Genomic DNA, 10,591 nt, shown 5'->3' on the forward strand with positions numbered 1-10,591 from the left:
AGTTCCCCCTGTGTTCATTGTAGCATTATTTACAATATCCAATTTTAGTTTGATGTAGTTCCATTTGTTCATTTGTTTGTTTGTTTGTTTCTCCTGCCTGAAGAGACAGAGCCAAAAAAATATTGCTAAGACTGATGACAAAGAGCTTACTGCCAATGTTTTCTTCTAGCAGTTTTATGGTTTCAAGTTTTACATTTACATCTTTAATCCATTTTGAGTTTATTTTTGTATATGGTGTGAGAAAGTAGTCCAGTTTCATTCTTTTGAACATAGCTGTCCAGCTTTCCCCAACATAATTATTGAAGAGTCTGTCTTTTCCCTATTGTATATTCTTGCCTCCTGTATCATAGGTTAACTGACCATATAAGTGTGGGCTCATTTCTGGGCTCTGATTCTGTTCCATTAATCTATGTACCTGTTTCTGTGCTAGTACCATATTGCATTCATGACTGTAGCTTCATAGTACTGTTTGAAATAAGGGAGTGTGATACCTCCAGCTTTGTTCTACTTTCTCAAGATGGATTTGGCTGTTTGGGGTCTTTTGTGTTTCCATACAAATTTTAGAATTATTTGTCCTAGTTCTGTGAAAAATACTTTTTTCCGTCCCCTTACTTTCAGGCTAGTGTGTCTTTGGATCTGAAGTGAATCTCTTATAAAGAGCATATATATGGGTCTTGTTTTTTTTTATTCATTCTGTCACTTTATATCTTTTGATTTGAGCATTTAGTCTATTTACATTTAAAGTAATTATTGATAGGTATGTACTTATTGCCATTTTGTTAATTGTTTTCAGGTTGTTTTATAGTCCTTTTTTGTTCCTTTCTTCTTTTGCTCTCTTCTCTTGTGATATGGTGACTATTTTTAGTTTTATTTTTGGATTTCTTTCTCCATTTTGTGTGTGTATATATCATAATTTTTGGTTTGAGGTACAAATGTCATTTTGTGTGTGTATAGATCATAATTTTAGGTTACCATGAGGTTTATATATAACAATCTATATATATAGATTATTTAAATATACATGATTATTTTAAGTTGCTGATCTCTTAAGTTCAAACTCTTTTTAACAGCCTTACATTTTTACTCCTCCCACTAAGTTTACTGTTTTGACATTATGTTATTCATCTTTTTATTTTGTGTATCCCTTTACTACTTATTGTGAATATAGTTGATTTTAGTACCTTTGTCTTTTAACCTTTCTACTAAGTTTATTAGTTGACCTACTACCTTTACTGTATACTTGCCTTTACCAATGAGATTTTTCCTTTCATAATTTTCATACCTCTAGTTTTTGTTCTTTTCTTTTCTGCTTAGAGAAATTCCTTTTACATTTCTTATGAAGCTGGTTTGGTGGTGAAGTCTTTTAGCTTTTGCTTGTCTATAAAGCTTTTGATCTCTCCATTAAATCTGAATGAAGGTCTTGCTGAATAGAGTATTCTTGTTTGTAGGTTTTTTTCCTTTCATCACTTTAAATATATCGTGCCACTCCCTTCTGGCGTGCAGAGTTTCTGCTGTAAAGTCAGCTGACATGCTTATGGGAGTTCCCTTGCATATAACTTGTTACTTTTCCCTTGCTGCTTTTAAAATTCTCTCTTTATCTTTAATTTTTGCCATTTTAATTACAATGTGTCTTGGTGTGTTCCACTTTGGGTTGATCCTATTTGGGACTCTCTGTTCTTCTTGGACCTGGATGTCTGTTTCCTTTCTCAACTTAGGGAAGTTTTCAGCTAATATATCTTCATATATGTTCTCTGTCTCTTTTTCTCTCTTCTCCTTCAGGGCCCCTTATAATGACAATGTTAGTGCACTTGATGTTGTCCCAGAAGTCTCTTAAACGGTCCTCATTTTTTAAAATTCTTTTTTCTTTTTTTCTGTTCAGCTTGAGTGATTTCCACACTCTGTCTTTGAGTTCTCTGACCCATTCTTTGTATCATCTAATCTACTGTTGATTCCTTCTAGTGTATTTTTTTAAATTTCATTTATTGTATTCTTCAGCTTTGTTTGCTTCTTCTTTATATTTTCTAACTCTTTGTCAAACTTCTCACTGTGTCCATCCATTCTCCTTCCAAGTTCACTGATCATCTTTATGACTATTACCTTGTACTCTTTATTAGGTAGATTGCTTATCTCCACTTTCCACCTCTTCTTCTAAGGTTGTAACCTCTTCCTTTATTTTGAAAATATTCCTGAGTTATTTCATTTTGCCTGATACTCTGCTTTTATTTCTATGTATTAGGTAAACCTAATATTAGGTAGGTGGTTACATTTTCAGATCTTGGAGAAGAGGCCTTATGAGGAAGATGTCCTATGGAGCCCTGAAGCACAGTCCTCTCTGTTCAGCAGAGGTATATGCTCTAGGGGTTCCCCTGTGTGGACTGCATAGGCCCTTCTGTTGTTGTGGGACTGACTACTGTGGGTCTCTGATGAGCATGGCTAGTCCTTAGCATGGTTGGTTGTCAGGCCCTGCCTAGTACAGAAGTTGCTGGCCACTGGTGGGTGGAGCTAAGTCCCAGGGCTGGTGCCAGCTCACTGATTGTTGGGTCTCAATCTTGTTGCAGCTGGCTGTTGGGCTCAGGGGGTCCTGAGGCTGGTGCTGGCCCACTGGTGCACCAGACTGGAGCCCATGGGGTGCTGCGAATGGTGTCTCTCCACTGCTGCACCCCAGAGTTGGCGGGCTGCTCCTTGCCTACTTGTGGGCAGGACTGGGTTCTGGTATGGTTGACTGTGGTGGCCTAGGAGTCCCAGGGCTGGTGCCTGCCCACTGTTGGGTGAGGCCAAGTCCCAGGACTGGTGCTGGCCTGCTGGTGGGCAGGGCCATGTCCTGGTGCAGCTGGGGCCAGATTCCACCAACATCTATATCCTCAGGGTGAGACCAAGTTGTCTCCTGCCTCTTCATGAAGCTCTCCAAGATCAGCAAGTGGGTCTGACTCAGGACTTTTTAAATTACTGCTTCTGCCCTGGATCTCTGTTGTGTGAGATTTTTGTGTGCACCCTTTAACAGTGAAGTCTCTACTTCCTACAGCCCTCTGGCTCTCCTGAAAGCACACCCCACTGGCCTTCAAATCCAGATTTTCTAGGTGCTAATCTTCCTGCTGCAGGACCTCCAGCCTGGGTTGTTCAATATGGAACTTGGACCCCTCACTCCTGAAGCTCTGCAATTGTGATTATCCTCCCGTTTGCAGGTCTCCTACCTGGCAGTGTGGGTCTTGAATATACTGAGTCTCCATTCCCCCATCCATCTTGTTGTGGTTCCATCTTTATATCTTTAGTTGTAGAAGATCTTTTCTGCTAGTCTTTGGGTTGTCCTCATTGATATTTGCTCTTAAAATGGTTGTAATTTTGGTGTGCCCATGGGAGGAGGTGAGCTCAGGGTCTTCTTCCTCCACCATCTTGGCCAAGTCCGAGCCTATATAAGCCTTTTAATGTGCCATTGAATTCAGTTTCCTGGCATTTTGTTGAGGACTTTTGCATACATATTTGTTACAGCTATTGTCCAGTAGTTTTTCTGTTCTTGTGTTGTCTTTGTCTGACTTTGGTATCAAGGTAAATCTAGCCTAATAAGATGGGTTTGGAACTGTTCCCTCCCTTTCAATTTCTTGAAAGAGTTTGAGAAGCATTGGCATTAAATCCTGTTTAAATGTTTGGTAGAATTCAGTAATGAAGCCATCTAGTCCTGGACTTTTCTTTATTGGAAGGTTTTTGGTTACTGATTCAACCTGCATACTAGTTATCAGTCTGTTCAGACTTTCTATTTCTTCATAATTTAGTTTTGATAAGTTGTATGTTTCTAAGAATTTATCGATTTCTTCTAGGTTATCTAGTTTTTTAATATATATCACAGTAGTCTCTTATGATCCTTTTTATTTCTGTGCATCAATCATAATGTCTCTTGTTTCATTTCTCATTTTATTTATTTGAGTCTTCTTTCTTTTCTTCTTAGTCTAGCTAATGGTTTGTCATTTTTTTTATCTTTTCAAAAACCAACTTTTAGTTTTGTCGATTTTTTTCTATTATTTTTAATTTTCTATTTCATTTAATCTTTGTAACTTCCTTCCTTCTGCTAACTTTGCGCTCAGTTTTTTCTTCTTTTTATAGCTCCCTAAGGAGTAGAATTAGGTTTTTTTATGCAATGCCTATCAAAATTCCCATAGAATTTTTTTACATAAATAGAAAAAAACAAATCTATGATTCATATCGAACACAAAAAACCATCAATAGCTAAATCAATCTTGAGAAAGAAGAATGAAGCTGGAGGTATAACACTTCCTGATTTCAGAATATAGTACAAAGTTACATTAATCAAAACAGTATGGGGGCTTCCCTGGTGGCACAGTGGTTGAGAATCTGCCTGCCAATGCAGGGGACACGGGTTTGAGCCCTGGTCTGGGAAGATCCCACATGCCGCAGAGCAACTGGGCCCGTGAGCCACAACTACTGAGCCTGCGTGTCTGGAGCCTATGCTCTGCAACAAGAAAGGCTGCGATAGTGAGAGGCCCATGCACCGCGATGAAGAGTGGCCCCCACTCGCCGCAACTAGAGAAAGCCCTCGCACAGAAATGAAGACCCAACACAGCTAAAAATAAATAAATAAAATTAAAAAAAAAACAGTATGGAACTGGGGTAATGACAGACATATGGATCAATGCAATAGAAGAGAGAACTCAGAAATAAATCCAAATGTATACAGTTGACTAATCTTTGACAAGGGTGCTTGACAAGGGAGGGTCCAAGAACACATGATGGGGAAAGGATTGTTTCTTGAACAAATGATGTTGTGAAAACTAGATATCCACATGCAAAAGACTGAAATTAGACCCTTATTTTACACCATACAGAAAAATCAAATCAAAATGAATTAAAGACTTAAATGTAAGATTTGAAACTGTTAAACTCCTAGAAGAAAACATAGAGGAAAAACTTCATGAAATTCGTCTTGGCAATGATCTCATGGATGTGACACCAAAAACACAGGCCACAAAAGCAAAAATAGACAGATGGAACTACATCAAGCTAAAAAGCTTCTGCCCAACAAAGGAAACAATGACAGCATGAAAGGGCAACCTAAAGAATATGAGAAATATTTTCAGGAGTCGTTAAGAGTCATAAAACCATCACAAGCATGCAAATGTTGGTTTCTCAGTGTCATTAATGACATTTAAAACGATAACTTACTCATGTATGTTCCAGATATGGAACAGGAAACAATTACTCAGATACACAAGCAAGTAGCTCCAGGATAGGCAACGACATTTGGTCACTGTCAGGGTTTGTCCTCCATGTGAATCTTGGAGGTCTTGCTTCAACCTCAAAGTGCTTGCACAGGAAACTGTCTTGAGCCTCTGCACCTAATTTCTTCCAATTATAGTCACATCATCTGGCCTAATGAGTTTCTAAAAGTAGTTTTCATTTTATTTAGAGCATGTTTCCAGATGTGTTTTTAAATTAATCAGTGCTAGTAATAAAAGATAACATGACCCTGGGAAAAAAATTTGTAGACCATATATCTGATGAGGTTAATCTCCAAAACACATACATATAAAGAGCTCCTATAACTCATAGCAAAAAAAAAAAAAAAAATACACACAACAACAGCAATAAAAAACCCTAATAACGCAATGAACAAATAGGCTTGAGAATTTGAACAGATATTTCTCCAAAGAAGATACAAACACCCAAGAGGTATATGCAAAAATAGTCAATGTCACTAATCATCAGGGAAATATGAATCAATCCACAGTGAGATATCACCTGACATCTGTCAGGATGGCTATTATTAAAAAACAAAAGACAACAAGTGTTGGTGAGGATGTGGTGAAGTGACAACGCTTGCTTGCTATTGGTGGGAATGCAAAATGGTGCAGCTGCTATGGAAAACAGTACAGAGGTTTCTTTAAAAATTTTAAATAGAACCACATATGTTCTAGTCTCACTTCTGGCTATTTATCCAAAAGAATGGAAACCAGGATCTCAAAGAGATATTAGCACTCCTGTATTCATTGCAGCACTATGCACATTAGCCAAGGTGTAGAAACGACCTACATATTCATCTGCAGATGAATGCATAATGAAAATGTGGTAGAAACAACCTAAATATTCATCTGCAGATGAATGGATAATGACAATATGGTGTATGTGGTAGAATACTATTCAGCCTTAAAAAGAAATTCTGAAATATGTGACAACATAGATGAACCTCATGGGCATTATGCTAAGGGAAATAAACCAGTCACAAAAGACAGATCCTGCACCGTTCCACTTATGTGAGGTATCTAAAATAGTCAAATTCATAGAATCAGAGAGTGAAATGGTGGTTGCCAGGGGCTGGGGAGAGAGAGAAGTAGAGAGTTACTAGTCAGTGGGTGTAAGTTAAGCAACATGAATTAGTTCTAGAGATCTGCTCTACAACATTGTACCAATAATCAACAGTATTATATTGTAGGCTTAAGATTTTTATTAAGAAGGTAATGTCATATTAAATGTTCTTACCACAATAAAATAAAATGCCATAAAGAGAAATAATATTATACAAATTATAGGAAATTTAAAATGGAATAATCCAATAATTTTGAAAGGAAATAACTGAAATCAAAGAATTCCCCTGCCAAAAAATCCATAGATCCGGATGGCTATTAAGGAACAGAAATCTCTATCTTATACATGTTTCTAAAAAGAGAAATACTGTAAGACTAAGCTCTATCTTTGAGTGTTAATTTCAAAACCTTAATTTGAAACTTTTATTTCAAAGCAAGGAAAGATGATTCAAAAAAACTCAAAGTATAGTCCTGTTTTACTTATAAAGCAGCAAAAATTCCCAGAATGGTTTAGTATTTGCAAATCTGTCAATGTAACTTATCATGTTAGTGAACCACTTTGGAAAGTTCATGTCACTGTCTCAACAGGTACAAAAACATTACTTCTTAAGTTCAACAACCTATATATGTTAAAACCACAGAAACTGGAAATAATGAAACATCTCCTAAACTTGATAATATGCTTAAAGACCAAACACGGCAGCAAATATCATACTTAGAGAAATTTTAGACATAGTTTTTAAATTCAGAAATGTTTTAAAGCAAAAATGTCATTATGTGCAAGGGAGATGGTTATCTATGTGGAAAATCATTAGATCAACAGAAAAACTTTGAATTAATAAAGAGTTTAGCAAGGTTTCCAGCTACAGGTTAAGTCACAAAATCCATAACAGTTCCTAAACCACTAATAACAAGCTAGAAGATTTCATTTAAAAAATAAGATACCATTCATTATAGCACACAAATAAAAAGTACCAAAGAATTAACTTAGCAAAAGTTCCACAAAACCTACAGAGAGAAAAATTTTAAACTTTCCTAAAAGACATTCAGAAAGATTTGAATAAATGGATAACATATTTATAGGTGGAGAAAATTACACTGTAAAGATACCAAACTTCCAAAATTAAATTAATCTATAAATTCAGTGTAGGACTAAGCAAAATTCCAGCTGTATTTTTTTAAGAACTTAATAAACTTATTTCATGATACATGTGTGTTTGTGTATCCTTGAATTGAAATATCAAGTTAGAAAAGAAAAAAGGGGAACCTCTCCCTACCACATTTTAACACCTAACACAAGACCATAGTAATAAAAACTATGCATCCATGAAAAAAAAATTAAACAATGGAACACAATTTCCACCTGAGAGAGCTGGAAACAGAGCTCATCAGTAAGGAAAGGATAGATCGTATAGTAGCTGATGTTAGGAAATCTGGATCATTATATGATGAAAATTAACACTATATTATCAAGTCTACATTATGTATAAAGGTTTAGAGACCTAAATATAAAATAGAAAAATATAAAGCTAATAAATATGATTATATTTTTGTGAATTTAGGTGGATGAGGACTTCTTAAATAAGACCCCAAACTCAAAAGTAGGTAAAAAAGTGATGGATTTAACAACATTAAAGCATTAAAGACCTCTGTTCTTTTAATGATATAACTGAGAAATTTAATGGAGTGATGCCAAATAGGGAGAAGTAATCAATATCTAGTATTTACAGAATCTATGATATTCTACAATTTCTACAAATATAGTCCACCTACCCGAAGTCACATGAAGATGTAGACAAGAACTTCACAGAAGGGGAGTGCATAACAAATATATATAAAACAGGCTCATAATTATTAATAATCAGAAAAAAACACACCCCAAATCAGAGTAGCCATTCGATTGGTGACAGTAGGAAGGGTGAATAGACAGTGAATCAGGGAATGAATAGAAACATTCAAAGACACTAATATTAATATAACCTCATTTGAAATTACTAATTCATGAAGTTGGATATATAAACAAATTTTTTCCACTTATTTTTAAAATAATAATTGCTGCTACCAAATGGATGATTTAATATGGAAAGGTAAGTCTTAAATTTGAAGTATACACAATGACAGCAAAAATCACACATCTGCCAATTACCTGTGTTCACTAAGGTGTGTGGTTCATTAGGGTGTCCATGCCAGGCTGTCTCAGCTGGGGTGTGGTTTCAAGCACATTCTCAGACCTAGAAATATAAAGACATAAGATAAGGTAAGATACATAAGATGAATACAACCCAAACACTCCCCCTAATGGCGGTATATTGTAAGAGCATGCTATCAATAAAAAATTGGGGGGCTTCCCTGGCGGCGCAGTGGTTGAGAATCTGCCTGCCAATGCAGGGGACACGGGTTCGAGCCCTGGTCTGGGAAGATCCCACATGCCATGGAGCAGCTGGGCCCGTGAGCCACAACTACTGAGCCTGCGCGTCTGGAGCCTGTGCCCCGCAACTGGAGGGGCCGTGATAGTGAGAGGCCCGCGCACCGCGATGAAGAGCGGCCCCCGCTTGCCGCAACTAGAGAAAGCCCTCGCACCAACTGAAGACCCAACACAGCCAAAAATAAATAAATAAATGAAAAACCAAGCCAAAAAAAAAAAAAAAAAAAAATGGGAGATTAAAACTCTCTTGACAGATCAAAATAGTTTTTCTTTCTTTTTTTTTTTGAATTTTATTTAATTTATTTTTTTACACAGCAGGTCCTTATTAGTCATCAATTTTATACACATCAGTGTATACATGTCAAACCCAATCTCCCAAATCATCACACCACCACCCCCACCGCCCCACCACTTTCCCACCTTGGTGTCCACATGTTTGTCCTCTACATCTGTGTCTCAGTTTCTGCCCTGCAAACCAGATCATCTGTACCATTTTTCTAGGTTCCACATATATGCATTAATATATGATATTTGTTTTTCTCTTTCTGACTTACTTCACTCTGTATGACAGTCTCTAGATCCATCCACGTCTCTACAAATGACCCAATTTCGTTCCTTTTTATAGCTGAGTAAGATTCCATTGTATATATGTACCACATCTTCTTTATCCATTCGTCTGTCGATGGGCATGTAGGTTGCTTCCATGACCTGGCTATTGTAAATACTACTGCAATGAACATTGGGGTGCATGTGTCTTTTTGAATTATGGTTTTCTCTGGGTATATGCCCAGTAGTGGGATTGCTGGGTCATATGGTAATTCAATTTTTAGTTTTTTAAGGAACCTCCATACTGTTCTCCATAGTGGCTGTATCAATTTACATTCCCACCAACAATGCAAGAGGGTTCCCTTTTCTCCACACCCTCTCCAGCATTTGTTGTTTGTAGATTTTCTGATGATGCCCATTCTAACTGGTGTGAGGTGATACCTCATTGTAGTTTTGATTTGCATTTCTCTAATAATTAGTGATGTTGAGCAGCTTTTCATGTGCTTCTTGGCAATCTGTATAACTTCTTTGGAAGTTAGTCATTGCAGCACTATTTACAATAGCCAGAACATGGAAGCAACCTGAATGTCCATCGACAGATGAATGGATAAAGAAGATGTGGTACATATATACAATGGAATATTACTCAGCCGTAAAAAGGAACAAAATTGGGTCACTTGTTGAGACGTGGATGGATCTAGAGACTGTCATACAGAGTGAAGTAAGTCAGAAAGAGAAAAACAAATATCGTATATTAACGCATATATGTGGAACCTAGAAAAATGGTACAGATGAACCGGCTTGCAGGTCAGAAATAGAGACACAGATGTAGAGAAGAAACATACAGACACCAAGAGGGGAAAGCAGCTGGGGGTGGGTGTGGTGGTGTGATGAATTTGGAGATTGGGATTGACATGTATACACTGATGTGTATAAAATGGATGACTAATAAGAACCTGCTGTAGAAATAAATAAATAAAATAAAATTCAAAAAAATTTTTTTTAACATCAACACTTTTTACAGCAGGTATTTTGACCACAGTGTACTTAAATTGTACTATAAATGTCACTTCTTTCTACATAGTCTTCTGAATATAATTTATATTTTACATTGCAACTTCAGTTCAAAAAATGGCCATCATTATGATTATCAATGATAGTTCTTAGGTGTAACATAAAAATGAACCTATACCTCGTGGATGGACCTTAAGGAAATTTGCACTTATATTAAGTGGCATGAACTACTGTGTATTTTGAATTCTTAGGTCTTCTTGTGATTGGTTGTTTTTGTCCTCTTTCTGATTATCAG

At 36.6% G+C, this 10,591-nt stretch overlaps 1 protein-coding gene across 1 annotated transcript in view; it reads right to left on the minus strand.

The window, feature by feature from the left end:
• The window catches only part of LOC137765746 (OX-2 membrane glycoprotein-like), a 35,242-nt gene extending 24,679 nt beyond the window's left edge, over positions 1-10,563 (minus strand). The window contains exons 1-2 of the mRNA XM_068545534.1: positions 10,475-10,563; positions 8,458-8,542 (exon numbers count right to left, since the gene is read on the minus strand). The gene's annotated coding sequence lies outside the window, so the exon portion shown is untranslated. The remainder of the gene's footprint in view (positions 1-8,457; positions 8,543-10,474) is intronic.
• Between the last annotated feature and the right edge of the window lie 28 nt (positions 10,564-10,591).

Source organism: Eschrichtius robustus, chromosome 6, assembly GCF_028021215.1.
Source record: "Eschrichtius robustus isolate mEscRob2 chromosome 6, mEscRob2.pri, whole genome shotgun sequence".
In the NCBI taxonomy this organism is placed as follows: domain Eukaryota; kingdom Metazoa; phylum Chordata; class Mammalia; order Artiodactyla; family Eschrichtiidae; genus Eschrichtius; species Eschrichtius robustus.